Below are 15,876 nucleotides of genomic sequence, written 5' to 3'. Positions count from 1 at the left end.
AGGTCGCATACGACTGCGAGTCGCACGCCCTTTGCGACTCACAAGTGTGAATGAGCCTTAAAGGCCCCTCGGCGGAGGCAACACACCACTTTGGCCCCGGCTTCCTGTAGACGGCACCTCCGGCCTGACCCGACCTGGGGAAATCGGCAGTCGCCTTTTCCTGTCCTCCCCTCCATCTCTCTCTTTTTTATCTCTTTCTTACAACTCTCCTGTCTCCTCCTCTTTTCTCTTTTTTTTTTCACTTTTCATAGGCGGCTAGGGTTAACCTTGTGTGGCGAACTACCCTAGGATTTGTCATGTGGTAGCAGCTTTACTCTAAAGGGCACCCTAGAGCAACACCAGTGCACTCACACAGATATCCTAAATTCTCTATCTCCTGTAGCAGACACAGTGCTACAGGAGATAGAGAATTTAGGATATCTGTTGCATTACTATAATTATTTAGAATTCCACGGCAGTTCCAGTGGATAAGGAACACCATGATGATTTCAGTAGGGGGAAACGATTGAGACCTTAGGTCCCTTCATGTAGAGGGCCTGTTATTAGGGATTTTTCTTTGTTTCGATCGAGAGAGCCGCGCCTTTGCAGCGGCGGAGGCGAGCTCTGAGTTGTGTCCATCGCCTCAGTGGAGGCAGTGGAGTTCCGCAGAGAACCGCGGGCAGAGCGGGTGCGGGCTTCTCCCGAACGGGGGAAGCCTTGCGGGGTGCCGACTTGGTGGCCGGCGGGCCCTTTTTCGGGGGTGGCATAGCAGCTCTCGCTGCATCTGCTGGAGGCGCAGATGGCCCTGCCTCAGCATCACTGTGTGTGAGCTGGGCAGGTGCCGAAGGCCGGTGTGGTGTGCCGCGCCCACGCACCACATCAGCGAGGTTTATGTGGGGTGTGAAGGAGAAAGTGCCTTGTGTCCTTGCATAGCGCCTTCTTACCTCTTTGAATGTGATATTCCCTTTTCTCTTTATTGTAATTTTCTTTTTCTTTTTTCCAGGCAGGACAAGACCTTGAATAAGCGGCTTGGTCACCTTCGCAGTTCACGCACCGTGGCGCGCCATCGCAGTCGTCAGATTTGTGGTCAATTGAGGCACATTTAGCACAGGTGTCACGGCTGCGGCAGCTTTGGGAGCCATTGCCAAACTTCTGGCATTCGAAGCAGCGTCTAGGGTTGGGTATGTAAGGGCGCACAAAGATTTTTGCATAACCTACCTCGATTGACTCAGGGTGCAGGAGGCAAAAGTCAAGACCAAGTGTTTCGTCGGAATCTCTTTGTTTTCCTTTCGAATTTTCATTCTGTGAACTTTAGTTACGTCCTGATCGGGCAATCCTTCAAGCATATCTTCCTCTGATATCTCGAAAAAGTCGTCGTCAGAAATGACACCACGTACTGTGTTCAAAGAACGGTGTGGTGTTACGGACACAGGGATATCACCAAAGGTTTCGATGTTTGCCAGCTTTGTGATCTGAATTATATCTAGCAATTCTAGCAGGAGGTCGCCACTAGCCAATTTGGTCACTTTGTACTTAGGGCCCAAGGGATCTGTCAGAACTTTTGACACTACAAAGGGGGATATCACTCTACCTGGCTTTTTTTTCGCGTTCACTATGAACAATATGATACTTAGGGAAAGTTGCTTTCTTTTTATTGAAGAAGTTGGAGGTCACAACGGTTTGGTTTATGGGGTTTAACGTCCCAAAGCGACTAAGGCTATGAGAGACGCCGTAGTGGAGGGCTCCGGAAATTTCGACCACCTGGGGTTCTTTAACGTGCACTGACATCGCACAGTACACGGGCCTCTAGAATTTCTCCTGCAAAGAAATTCAACCGCCGCGAATATGATACTTAGGGAAAGTTGCTTTCTTTTTATTGAAGAAGTTGGAGGTCACAACGGTCCACCCTCTTTTTAGAGGGCGATCATTTGAAAGGAATGAGGTAGCCATTGAAAAAAAAATGTTCTTCGGCCATGGTGCCAGCCACCCACCATGGAGCCCAACAAGGGGATGGCACAGGAACTTGAAAAACAAGCCCTGCCCATGCCAGCTGTACACCACTGCTATAACCAAATGTCATGCAACTCAGGGTAGTTGGTCACACAAGGTTAACCCTAGCCGCCTATGAAAAGTGAAAAAACTGAGAAAAGAAGAGGAGACAGGAGAGTTGTAAGAAAGAGATAGGAAAGTGAAAGATGGAGGGGAGGACAGGAAAAGGCGACTGCCGATTTCCCCCGGTCGGGTCAGGCCGGAGGTGCCGTCTACAGGAAGCTGGGGCCAAAGTGGTGTGTTGCCTCTGCCGAGGGGTCTTAAGGGTCCAAACACTCGGCATTGGCTTAACCACCAGGATCCCCTTCTCCCCGGACACAGTGATGCTACGCACGGCTAAACGCGGGTGCTCTGGTCCGTTGTGACGCACTGCTCGCCATCCCCCTGCGGGGATGTCCCTGCAGATGCTCGGGTTAACCCCGTGGTGTCGCCACTCACCGTGTGCATGTTGCAGACGCCTTTGTGGGGTGTCCATTATGAAACGTCTTTTTGTAGTATTTCAAATTTCTCTTGGTGAATTTCTTCTCACATACACTTAAATCTCATTATAACGAAGCCGAAAGGGCGCCAAAATTCTTTCGTTACAACCATTAGTTTGTTATTGCCACTGAATAATAATTACGCAGTTAATTATTGTATATGAGGTTGCACTTACTACAGGTAAGCTAAAGCCCAGGTACAAGTTCTCGTCGCGGCCGAGTGGCTGCATCCGCGGCGAGTGCTATTGCTTGCCGATATCGCATACAGTGAGAAACTAGAGTCAAAGGCATTTAGAAGCGACTTTATCGCCATTATATTCATGTCGAACCTTTCACGTTGACGGTGCAAAAAAGTCGGTGATGGTTCGCTGCTGCGTCTTTCTCAACCAAAGCTCGGCCTTCTCGGCAGCAGCAGCTATGTCAAGCCCATCTTCGCCGTTTTCGTGGCCGCCGAAGAAGCAGCGCAGCAGGTCCACCGCGTCCAGCGCCTGAGACGATGTCGGTACATCGTCAGCCTCATGCAAAGTGACGTCATCCTCCGCAACACCTTCATCGTTGGTTCCGTCGGGCTCCCGGGCAGCAAGCACAAAGTCGTTAGCCAGCTGCTCCGTTGCCACAACATCGGCATCCACGCCCACGTAGTCGCAGAAGGTTTCGCCTTCAGACGCGACGCCGGCGTCATTAAGCACCTTCCATAATGCTACAGCTTCGTCTGATGTGGCGAGAGCGGTGGTAGCAGCGGTAGTACTGGGTGCGACTATTTGGTTCGTTGAGTCATCGCTGCCACCCTTTCGCTGGCGGCAAATGTCGCTCGTCGAAAGCAGTTGGCGATGGTGCTGGCTGTCACATCTATCCATGCAGCGTTGAGCATCTCTAAAGCCATATACAAATCGACCTTCGTGTCGCGGTTCAACTTCATGTTCAACACAAGACGGTCAATTACTCGCTTGCAGTATCCAGCCTTAAAGGACATGATCATGCCCTGGTCAAGGAACTATATCACTGCCATGCAGTTCGGGGGCAAGAACCGAAGTTCAATGCTCTTCAGCGCCACAGTTGTGTGGTGGGCAGCACAGTTATCCAAGAAAATGCATATCTTGCGATTCTGCCTCTCCAACTTCTCGTCCCAGTCACGGAGCCATCCAGCAAAAACTTCCCTTGTCATCCAGGCTTTCGTGTTTGACTGGTACTGCGGTTGAAGTCGCCTCTTTCCTTTAGAGGTGCACTGAAGAGGAATCTGAACTCGTCTCTTTGCCGCGGGAACTCGATCTACACGTTCCGAGCATTCTTAGAAACTTCGATTTATTGCCCTGTGTGGCCAATTTTCCTAATTAAACCGAAGTAATGTCCGGCTCCCGCCTTTTTTTAATTCTCCCCCGTACGGTGGGCGAAGTCGACCAACGCGCGGAGTGCCTTTCACCCAGTCCTGCGGCGGCTTGCTGCTCTGCCATCGGCGGAGTAATACGTAGTAATTCGTAGAAGCAAATAGTCCGCGCGTATTTTTATTTCTGCGGGCTTATTTTGCGGCTATATTATCTGCGAATGAAATTATTTGTTCATGGAAACCTAAAAAACAACATAAAGCGAACGCAAAGCCTCCACGGAGCTGGCTCAAAGGCACTCTACGCGTTGGTCGACTCCGCCCACTGTACGGGGAACAATTCAAAAATAAAGGCGGGAGCCGGATGTTAATTCGATTTAATTAGGGAAATCGGCCACACAGGGCAATAAGTCGCAGTTTCTAAGAATGCTCGGAACGTGTAGACACAGTTCCCGCGGAAAAAAGGCGAGTTCAGATTCCTCTTTAGTGCACCTTTAAAGCATTGTGGCGGTGCACCTTTCCCTATCAGCAAAGGTGGCAGTTTCTTGGACCCGTCCATATTCGTACAAAGCAGCACGGTGATGCGGACCTTACTGTGCTTCCCGCCGCGACAGAGCTCGCCTTTTAAGGATAAGGTGTTTTGTGGCAACATTTATAGAAAAGAGCGGTCTCGTCCCTGTTGAACACGTCCTTCTCTTCATACTTCTCAAGGAGAAGACCAACCTTGGCTTTCACCCACGCCGTTGTGGTTTCACTGTCGACGGCCTGGGACTCGCCAGGTAATTGTCCTATCAACGATGTCGCGGCGCTCCTTAAATCGCTGCAGCCAGCCATCGCTTGCAACGAAACTGTTGCAGCCCATGACAGGCAAAGTCTCTCGCTTTTCTCGAGTAATGCCCCACTGACGGGCAAATTAGTAGCCCTTGCGTCAAAAATCCATTTGAACAGCGCCTCTTCCACGGCCTCAAAGGCAGGAGGCCGCAGTTTCTTGCGGCTGCCTTTCACACCACGTGCGCCAGCGACAGCGTCTTTCTTGCTGATGATCGTAGAAAGCGTGCTCGGCACGATGCCGAACTCCGTGGCCACTTGTGTCTTCTTCGTGCCCGACGCAACAGCCCTTATTATAGCTGCCTTCTGCTCCAGGTCGATAACCTTTCGTTTTCGCTTCAAGCTGCCGCCGCCGCTATTCATTTTTATGTCGTGAAACTGGCGACATGTCAAATAAAAGCACGCTGACGGACTGACCACGCCGGTAAAGCCAGGCCTACAACCCCTACACGCACAGCGCTGGTATGGAACGAAGCTAGCGATGGCGCGCTGCACAGAACACAACAGACTGCAAGGCTTGGCTTGGAGAGACTTGACTTGGAACGTTTCCAGATGGTAAGGGCGAAACCGACCACTTGTGGCTGCTTGGCCAGCCTGGCTTGGCTTGGAGCATTGCCGGATGGTGAGGGCCCAGCGCCGGAGATTCGAACTGCCGCATCGGAGGTCCGTAACACGTCATGCAATTTCCCCAATCTATATGTTGTGTGCAAACTGGCCAGTTAGTTGGCATTTTGGAATAACTATTCGTTATAGTCGTTGATCGGTGAAATTTTTTTCATTAAAACGAAATTTTAAACATGGGTTTCTATGGGGACTTTCAAGGGGAATTGCGATTCTTTCGTTATATCCATTATTTCATTATAAACCGTTTTGTATAACGAGATTTGAGTGTACGTCACACTGGAAGGGCTTTTCGCCCTTATGGGATCTACCATGATACTCGAGGCCTGTGCGTTCAACAAAACCCATGGGGCACAGATGACACGCAAACGGCTTTTCACCCATGTGGGTATGGATGTCTCTCCAGGTGATTCCTGTGTCCAAAGCTGCTACCACAAGTCACAGCGGTAGGGACGCTCACTGGCATAACATTTGACAGAAAACTCACTTTCCTGTCTCACATCAGCACATTAAAAAAGAAAGCCTCCCGATCCCTTAACATACTTAAAGTGCTCTCCCGAAAGCACTGGGGTTCCGATAGGTCATGTCTTTTGCAAATTTATCGCTCTGTAGTGCGCTCCTCCCTGGATTACGGGTGTATAGTATATGGGTCAGCGAGACCATCGTACTTGAAACGACTGGACCCGGTGCATAATTTAGATTTGCGTCTTTCCACTGGTGCATACAGGACTTCACCCATAAATAGTCTTTATGTGGAAACTAATGAACCATCACTTACACACAGAAGAGCCTGCTCACATGGTCATACATTTTAAAAATCCGTTCACTACCTAAACATATCTGTTACCAAATAGTCACAAAGTGTCCATCAAGAACACTATTTAATAACAAACCGCAGTCTACTAGGCCACTGCTCTTGCGTTTCGAAGAGATGTGTGAAAATCTCGGCATACTAGACACGTTACCTGGCATTGCTCCAAGATGAGATCCATCACCTCCATGGTACCTTTTTCCTTCCATCTGCGATTTCACTCTTACAAAGTTCCGTTAAAAAGAAGCCCCACAGCAGCTTATAATACCAGAATTTTTTGCACTCGAGGAGAAATAGAGTACTTTTACACCTTTTAATACAGATGGCTCAAAAACAGATGTTTACGTTGGAAGCGCAGTGGTACAGGAGAATTGGAATCAAATAGTAAGGCTTCCGCAATGTGCATCAATCTTCACTGCCGAATGTTACGCCGTCTGTGTAGCCACTCAGCAAATACTAAACAAGAAACTCACAAACAGCATTATTTACACAGACTCACTAAGTTTACTTACTGCGCTCCACTCTAGAAATTCAATCACTACACTACTTGGTAACATCATACATAACATAGTAAAACTCTGCTGGGTCTCGAGTCATGTCGGAATAAAAGGAAACGAGAGAGCAGATTTCTGCACTGCTCAAGCTCGGGGCAAGGAAATAAAAAAAGTAAATATGCCCTTTATAGATTGCGTGAACTTAATTTAACAGTGTAAATTAAAAGAAAAATGGCAGTCATCTTGGAACAATGAGGCAAATAACAAACTAGATTTAGTAAACAAGGGAGGGGAAAACCTCAGGTTGCTTGAGCCAACGTTTCAACAAGGGGACTTGTCTTCGTCTGGGCAAAGCGTTCATCATTGGCAGGGATTAAATAGGGCCTTCGCTGCAAGGAGGAAAGCCCCGGGGGTGGGGAAGGAAAGAGGTGTGAGAGGGGATGCGTGTCAGGAAGGGGAGAGATGGTCCTTGGCGACCACAAAATGAACAAGGGAGGGGAAAACCTGAGGTTGCTTGAGCCAACGTTTCTACAAGGGGACTTGTCTTCGTCTGTATAAAGCATTCATCAATGATCATCAGTGATCATTAGCTAAAATAGTTTTATTCAAATATATGGGGCATGCTGATGATCAGGCCGAATGCTGATTCACAGCTGAATTTTATTTTTTAATAACAGCACATGAAACAGAACAACTCACATAAAGGAAGCACTAACACACCCAATCAACCACTGTACGTCCAGCGGACGTACGATGTACGTCCCTTAACGGATGTACGGATATCCGTGGGAGATCCGCCGATCTCCGACGGAGGTACATTTGTAACTGGAAAGATCTCCCACGGACATCCGATTCGGATATCCGCGGATATCCGCCGCGGATCTAAAGAGGACATTGGCATGTTGCAGGCCTTGGTGACTGCAGCCACTAATATATCTGTCATATACTAAATGAGTTTCTATACAAGCCCACAAAGTGTTCTATATTAGGCATAGGCCTCATCGTACGTCAAATGCATATGCCTATAGGAAGCAACCAAACACAAAGCAAGTTGTCTTAAAATCAAACAATTTTAATAAAGACATTAATGCATGCTTTCAACCTTCAAGAGGCATTCTTCACGCTGGAAGAGGTCCCATGCAATAGGACGGGTTACTGTATGCAGGTTGTATTCTCATGTTGAACCTGTTGTAAAAAAGTTTTTCCCAAGAAAACAAACAAAAATGCAAAAATACTGTCACTGAAAGGGTACATGATTTTGCAATTCAAGATACTGGCACTGAAGATCATAATAAAAAATACTATAGCTAGAACATACCTGCTGACTATGTCGCACATTCGCAACCATCAATTGCACAAACCATCCACACACGTGCTGCAAAGGAAAAGATGAAGAGTGCATGAGGGGAGCTGATAATTTCAACACACTTCGAACTTACATGTAAACCAATGCTCTGTAGCGCAAGCTACAACACGGTTGCTCTGAATGGGCTGGTGACGTCCGTGCAGCAACCCTGAGGGAACAAGTGGACAGGTTGTGAGTGGGCAACATGCACTTACACTGCAACTAATACATACCTGTTGACACTACGATGTGGCACATTTGCAACAATCAATTGTACGAGCTGTCCACATAAACGCTGCAAAAAAAAAGATGAAAAATTAATTTCAACATACTTCAAACTTACATGTAGACTGCTGCTTTGTAGTGCAAACTATTACATGGTTGCTCTGAATGGGCTGGTCACGTCCGTGCAGCAATCCTGGGGGAACAAGTGGACAGGCTGTGAAAGTGAGCAACATGCACTTACACTGCAACTAATACATACCTGTTGACACTACGATGTGGCACATTTGCAACAATCAGTTGCACGAGACATCCACAGGCACACTGCAAAGGAAAAAGTGAAAAAATGCATTTGGGGAGTTGGAAATTTTAACACTACAAACTTACATGTAGACTGCTGCTCCGTATTACAACCTGCTATACCAGAACAGTAGCACAACAGGCTATTCACGTCATACCGGCAGAAGTTTCATGCAATAGGAAAGGTTACTGCGAAGTTTCATGCAATAGGAAAGGTTACTGCGTGCAGACAGTACTCTCATGGTTGAACTTGGTATTCCAAAAAGGGATGCTCTGAACAACAAACCAAAACACAAATAGAATACTTTTACTGAAAGGTTAAGCAAATATTTAAGTGCGAGATACTGTAAGTAAAAACATTACTGAAAGACAATATCAAGAGAATTGCGTAATTTTGACCCATAGTTTCTCCAGCCTTGCTGCCACATACCAATGCAACTCTATGATGAGATAAGAGGTGCACAAGAGTTTACAATGCATATAGCACACACAACAAAATCAAGCTAATAATCTACAATGTCACCGTGCCAACCACGGCTTGCAGAGGTATGTTACCTTTGGGTTGCAAAGGTCTGAAAAAAGACACAAAAATACGAGAGCAGGCAATTTTTTTCCCACCGGTTGCATGAGAAAAAATAACACCACATTTATGTTTCCCTGCATATTACTGAAATAGTAATAATGAAGATAAATTTTCAAACAGGCTATGAAGTTAAAAAGAAAAGACTTGTAAAGGCACGAAGAAAATCGGCATAGGACAATTTGCAGTCAGGAGTGTTAGGGCTGGAAGAATTTGAAAATAGACAGTTTAAAAGCTTTGCATGCATTAAGCAAGAACATTTCATTAAGAAGCTTGTGAAGAAGTAGTGGAACATAACAGAGGCTGGTATGTTCCCTTCATCTAATATGAACGTTTGCCTCTATAGTAGGATGCAATTCAAGAATGCAGCAGCGAATGCCCCTCAACAAACGCCCTCCAGCCAATGCCGTCGACTGGTTTTCATGATGTGGCGGTTAATCACATTTCACGGAGGTACATGCCAGCCACCTGGGATTTCACGTTAAGGAAATAACTACGACGTCTGAGAACTGATCAATGCCACTGCATTCTTGAGTTCTATCAAATTATAAAAGACGTTCATGTATTCAGAGGTGATGGGCAGGTGTGTAAGGAGTGCGGTGTTCCTCAGACTGCACATATATTTCATTATGACTGTTTCTGCAACAAATAGTTCAAGGTTAGGCATCTGTAGCTACGAGAACAAGTTTAAATCTTGCACAAGTCTTACGTAGTAACCAACGGAGGTGAAAATATTTCTTGAAATGCAATATACTTTGCTTAAAAACACTGCAAACATAAAAGAAGAGATACACCCCACTGCAAACAGCTTTGTGCCAGTGCATGAACAATGTGTTTGCAGTGCAAGACACTACAGCTACTCCCACACGCAATCACATCCATACTGAAGGTCTAAAAAATTTAAGTGTGAGAATAGAAATCTTAACACACACCTGCAAGCTACCTGATGACGATGACTTAGTGGTTAACACAAGGCTCAGTAAAGAAAGTTTGTGGGATGTGGATTTCCAGAAAAATATTTATTTTTACATTGTTTCACTAGGCAGTCAGCTGAAACTTGTTGAATAAGTTCGAACATCTATCTCCCCTCATTAAACTGCTCTGGCTAACAGCACAGTACAGAAATTTTTCCCAAGAACTCGCAAGACTTTTATCCACCACTGTGCAAGTACACTGCACTATAGCCAGATGCCCTGCACTGCACAGAGCAAAGAAAAAGAAAGTATCAATCATCAGAGGAAGAAATTTGCACCATAGTTAAAACTTACCTGTAAGCTGCTGCTGTACTCTCAGGTAATATAGGTCATAGGTCAGTCACATCCATACTGCATGGCCAAGGAAACAAAATATGAGAGAGCAACCTTTACTGCACTTTGTCAACATGACGTAGACATCATGATGCAGCAAAACATGGCCTTTGTTGAAACAACCCAGCTCACAAGGTTCGCTGATGAAGCACCCAGCCGGCACTAACAACAAATCTGATGATCCACAGCTCCACAGGAGTAAGGAAGAGAGGTCTGCTCACAATACAGGGATATGTATCTTTAGGTGTGCCATATGTGGACCTGCTACCTTGCTCAGCACTGAGCCCTATGAGCATGAACATGTTTGACAAACCTACATCAATGCACTGCATGGCCTCATTGCAGTTAGTATGCAGCGATAAGAAAACAGGTGAATAACGTGTGACTGAAGTTCTGAAATTTAACAGAACACTTCAGTTTTCTAAACAATGCTACTACACAACGCAAATTACTGTGCTGTAGATGGCTGGAAACATTCATTTGTCAAGCCTAATGTTGAAACAAGTCGATAAGCTGTGAAGGTAGACGAATTTTACACTATTTTCAAACTATGTGCACTTTCCATGGCATGGCATAATTTAGGCACCAATACACTCCGCACGTGGGCTACATACACACCACAAAGACAGTAAGAAAATAAGAAATCAGTCGCGAATCACTGCAAAACACACACAGCCCCGACACTATCCTTTTCGTGCGTCCTTTTTTATCGCTATTAAGAACTTACGTAAAACTGCCTTAAAGGGAGACTGAAGCACTTTTTCTGAAAATCGGGCTGGCAGCGGCATCCTATAGTTTTTCATGCTGTATACTGGAATATCGCATCCAAATAAGGCAAAAACAAGCGCGAATTGCCTTTTTTAGCCGAAATATGCGGCCTGTGCCGCGGGGCACGCCGCGCGGCGCGCGGCCGCCCGTGATTGGTCAAGAGAGGTCGTGACGTCACTTTGAGGACTGGAGAAGCTGCCGATGCGGAGCCGGCGCTGCGTTGAGGGCAGATCGCAGCTTTCCGTGTCGTTGTAAAAGCGAATACGGCGAGTATTTTTTTTTACTGACCACCGAAGAAAAGGATACTACAGTTTGCTCATTCCACGTATCGCCTGAAACCAAAAAAGACACAAGCAAAAAATTCTATGCCTAGCACAACCATACGCCAGCGTCAAAGACGCGATGCAGACCATGCGTAAAAGGTGCCAGCACAACCTCGGGTCGTATTCTCGGAAAGGAAGGGGTGCGAACAATGCTCAAGTCAATTACCACCACCGGACGCCTCCTGGCTCGCCCGGAAGAGCGTCATCCTAAAGAAAAGGCCCAAAGCACTGTGTACAAAAAATCCTGTTCTCAGTACCCGGCGTTGCAGGTTGGGGCAAGAAAGTATTTCAAGGAAACGATGAAGGAGCACAAAGTTGGTGTCAAAATTAGCGAAGCGCAGTGGCCAAGCACTGCGAGGCATGTGACCACAAGATAGTGACGCAATCATGGTGCGCTGGAAACCAAGCCAAATACGCGCACAAATACGCTTCACTCCTGGCGCGTTCAGCAGAGGCCAGAAAATATTAATCGCTGCCTCGGAAACGTTCGCCCTTCCTAGATTTGCAGTTTAGGTTCAGTGAAGTAGTTGCCAACTATATGTGTGTTTAAAAGCCAAGCTAGCTGCAACTCGCCCGCTGCCACAACTTGATGAAGAAACCGAGTAAGGTTGCGGCGTTTTTTTTGCAAAAACTCGGTTGGCATTCATTTCTCTCATAAATTTGCATCCGAAATCAACGTCGAACGCTTTCATTTTAATTGCTTAGCTAGGATTAAACGAGATGCCGCATATGAAGAGCTTCAATGCTTGCTTGCTTTGCTTTATTGTGCTTTGCTCTGCTTGCTTGCTTCAACACGTCGAACCGAGTATAAAATCACTAACCGAGCCTTGCTGAGCACGTCTCAGGTGGTCTGGCCGCACCTAAGCTGAGGAGAGCGACACATGCTTAAGCCTCTATACGGTTTCTTCAGGGGCTAAGTGAGCATGTTTCTACTTTTAAAAGAGGCGCTTCTTCGGAATGGTGACACGCCTCTTATGCGCGAGGAAATCAATGGAACTGTGTCATGGTTCAGCCGCGGCTTTTCGACAGAAATCTCCGGAGATCACACTAGGACAAGCTCTGCCTGTAGCCGCTCTTACGAAAGTGTTTCGAGCAGAGTAAGCTTGCTTTAGTCGGCTTGAATTCTTCGTCACAGAAGCGAGCGGTTGCGCTGCGAGCTTGTGATCTTGCGGAAAACAGTGGAAGACGACACAGTCGCGGCCGTAGTTGTTCGTGGACACGAACACAGAGTAGTGCCTGTTGAATCTGATTCTCAAGGTCGGCTGACACGCTTTGTACGTCACAACGCACGCAGTACGAGGAACAACGCATGCAGCGCGAGAAACATCGCGCGCTGAAAGCTCTCTCGGGTGCGCCGAAGCATCCCCGGCTCCTCAACATGACGTCACGCTGGCCGACATGGACGAGGTTTCCCTCTCCGCTGTTCCCCTCTCCTGCGCTCGCGCGGGGCGCGGGAAATTTAAACATCGCATTTTTAATTGGTGATTGCGGCACTGTTTTAGCCAAAATCGAAAAAATAATTTCACAGACGTGATCAGCAATGACAGTACTTCAAAACCCTAGAAGGTTAGCTGATTCGAAAACCGCCTCAGTATCCCTTTAAGATTCACACCATGCACGTGTACACCTCGTCTCAATTTCTTTCGTAGTGTAGAACGAGAGAGGCGCGATGCACTGGCTTACGGAGCTTCGCGACAGGCTCGCGAACGCGGGCAAACACGTTTGCGGCAGCTATCGCATCGTACTTGTAACTTCCACAGCACTTTGCTCATCCCACGGCAACATCATCAAAGTAATCTTCAAGCACAGTTACTTAGTTGCAAGTTGTAACACGCCGCTTCTTTCATCCAAGGCAACAAAGAGTCGGGTACAGTACGACGTTGAGCCGCTATTTCACAACAGCTTCGGGTGCAGAAGGTCTTGTCGAGCGCATAGGTGATTGATCACATTTATAGCACAGCCAAGCAACCGCAGAACAAACAAACCGCATACTGTAGCAAAAATAAAGGTCGAAAAGAGCACGATGCCACGAAAAACTACGCAAAGATAGCGCTGTTGGGCACCGAGCCGCCCGCGCTGGAACTGGTGGCTGACGGATTGGATTGGATCGACTTTAAGGCCTGTCGTTCTGCCGCGGCTTCTGGTAGGAGTTTAGTTTTAGTTTTCATGGAAGGCAGCATGCCTCGGTTACCTCGGCGGAATGCTGGAAGAGAAAAGGGCATTGATCGCAGAAAGTCACGCAATTAGTTTAATTCAGGTTCTTTCATATCAGCACCATATTCGAGTGATGTTAATTGATTAATCCGAATATGCAACTAATTACCGGTATAAAAATTTGATCGGTTGAATTTGTCGTTTGCAAAATAGAATTTCTTTTAATTTTTTTCTATGTGAGGAAAAACAAAATATGTATGTGATGTCGTAAGTTCAGATCCCTACAGGCATATTCACTGATACCCGTCGGACGTCCGTCCGCGGATATCCTCCAGCCATCCAATAACGAACGTCCTTCGGACATACTCCGAATCTCCGATACGTATGTCCGGATATGGACGTCCGTAGGCATGCCCTACGGACATCCCCACCTGGCACTGGAGATTCGGATCTTAATCGTACGTACCACGGATATCCGTGGTTGACTGGGCAGCTTTAACAGCTCCTCTCAGGCATTTCTCGTTATTGAGAGCAGGGTCATGGATGGTGTGCACATAGACCTTCCTTCGCAAGTGTGTAATAGGCTTCATTAATTTTGTTTAGGTTGTCTGGTTAGTATGAGTCAAAATTATCACGTTTTCAAACTTGAAGCAGTAGGATTCCAATACAATAAGTAGCCAAGCCAACCCCAGATGCAGAGTAGCAAAATAGAGAGATGCAAAATAACTATACGGCTAAAACAGCAGGTATACAGGGTGTTTCACCTAAGACATTTCACAATTTTTGAAAATAGCCTCTTGAGTTAGCAGAGCGCTTTTTTCGACAGCATTGTAAGCCGTGTAGTATTAGATAGCTAAGACGTGCTAACTAGCAGGATAGTTAACTAATGTTGACAGTTACTTTTTAATACATTACTCTCAGCTTCCTTAATTATTCAGAGCATGTAGTCCACCGTAAATTTTATCCATACCAGTTTTTAGAATTGCGAAAAATCGGTTATCCTCAGCACTGTGGCCTAACAGATTTAGTCTATTTCGACGAGTTATGTGCTGGAGAGGTCTTTGCTCGCAAGCTTCTCGAAAGCGCACCCGTTTTAGCGCGATGATGCCAAATTTTTTGGGCCGCCGTGCTGAGAGTAACCGCGTTTCAGAAATTCTAAAAACTGATATGCTTATTATTTGTGATGGACTAAGCGCTTCTCAATAATCGAGGAGCTTAACAGTAATAGATAAAAAGTTGAACATTCAATACTGGTTTACCAGCCTGCTAGTTAGCATGTCTAGCTGTATTCTGATGTACTGCACCACGGAAAATGCTATGCCGAAGAAAGCGCTCTTCCAACTCAAAAAGCCAATTTTTAAAAATTGTGCAAAATCTTAGATGAAACACCCTGTATAAGTCATCTAAGGTCTAAACAGGCTTCGGGATATTATCTTGGTCAGAACAAAAAATATTAATGGCACAGCAAAGGGCATGACATTAAAACAGTAGTGGCATACTGTAAGGCATAAATATTATATGACTGTCTTATAAATAATGAACGCAACAAAACACAAATATGCCACAAATGAAATAAATGAAAATGCACTTATTCGTGCTTAACTCGACGTGCCACATCGTTTTAGAGCTAAACAAGCTAGATTTGAACACTTCGTTTTACCGGTGTTTGTGAGTGTACACTCAAAAAAGTAATATCTGCCGATCTGCGTGAAATGCACTTATTCGTGCTTAACTCAGCGTGCCACATCGTTTTAGAGCAAAACAACATTAGGTTTCCTGAAACGTAACTTGCATCAAGCAAATCAACAAACAAAACTTCTAGCGTATACATTCCTTGTCAGGTTCCAACTCGAATACGCTTCCATCATCTGGCACCCTCATCAAACTTATCTAGTAAACTTCATTGAATCACTTCAGAATAAAGCAGCCAGGTTTATTGCCCACGATTATTCATTTCGGACCAGCGTAAATAGCCTTAAGCAACAATTAAACTTATTGCCCCTCCAAATTAGAAGAAGAAATGCCCGCCTATCGTATATGCACAATCTATATCATGGTTCATCAGAATTTCGAGAATTGTTTCTGCGTCCTGCTGCCCACATATCTTCTCGTTTAGACCACCCATTTAAAATCAGCCCCATTTTGCGCGCACAAATTTGTTCAAATATTCACCTCTTTTACTTGGCATCTAATCTAATCATAATCTCCATATCTAATCATGGATCTTTCCTCAAGGCTTTAGAAGATATCTTATGTTAGGCTGTTTTGATTTCTTTCTTGTTATTGATGGTTTTA

General features: G+C 45.9%; 1 long non-coding RNA gene across 3 annotated transcripts; it reads right to left on the bottom strand.

Moving 5' to 3' along the window:
* Positions 1–7,704: 7,704 nt before the first annotated feature.
* Positions 7,705–8,640, bottom strand: LOC149334007 (uncharacterized). Of its 3 annotated transcripts, XR_016284708.1 has the most exons (5): positions 8,537–8,640; positions 8,412–8,473; positions 8,305–8,345; positions 8,161–8,222; positions 7,776–8,096 (listed from the first exon to the last, which is right to left on the bottom strand). It is a non-coding gene; the product is annotated as an uncharacterized LOC149334007 (long non-coding RNA). The 3 variants fall into 3 exon arrangements; XR_016284709.1 differs by having other exon boundaries at positions 7,705–7,822; positions 7,901–8,473; XR_016284710.1 differs by lacking the exon at positions 8,305–8,345 and having other exon boundaries at positions 7,776–8,222.
* Between the last annotated feature and the right edge of the window lie 7,236 nt (positions 8,641–15,876).

The sequence above is a fragment of the Amblyomma mixtum genome, chromosome 8 (assembly GCF_055824585.1).
Source record: "Amblyomma mixtum isolate Tamu chromosome 8, ASM5582458v1, whole genome shotgun sequence".
Classification (NCBI taxonomy): domain Eukaryota; kingdom Metazoa; phylum Arthropoda; class Arachnida; order Ixodida; family Ixodidae; genus Amblyomma; species Amblyomma mixtum.
Note: the sequence above shows the minus strand (reverse complement) of the source record. Positions and strands in the feature narration are given on the sequence as shown.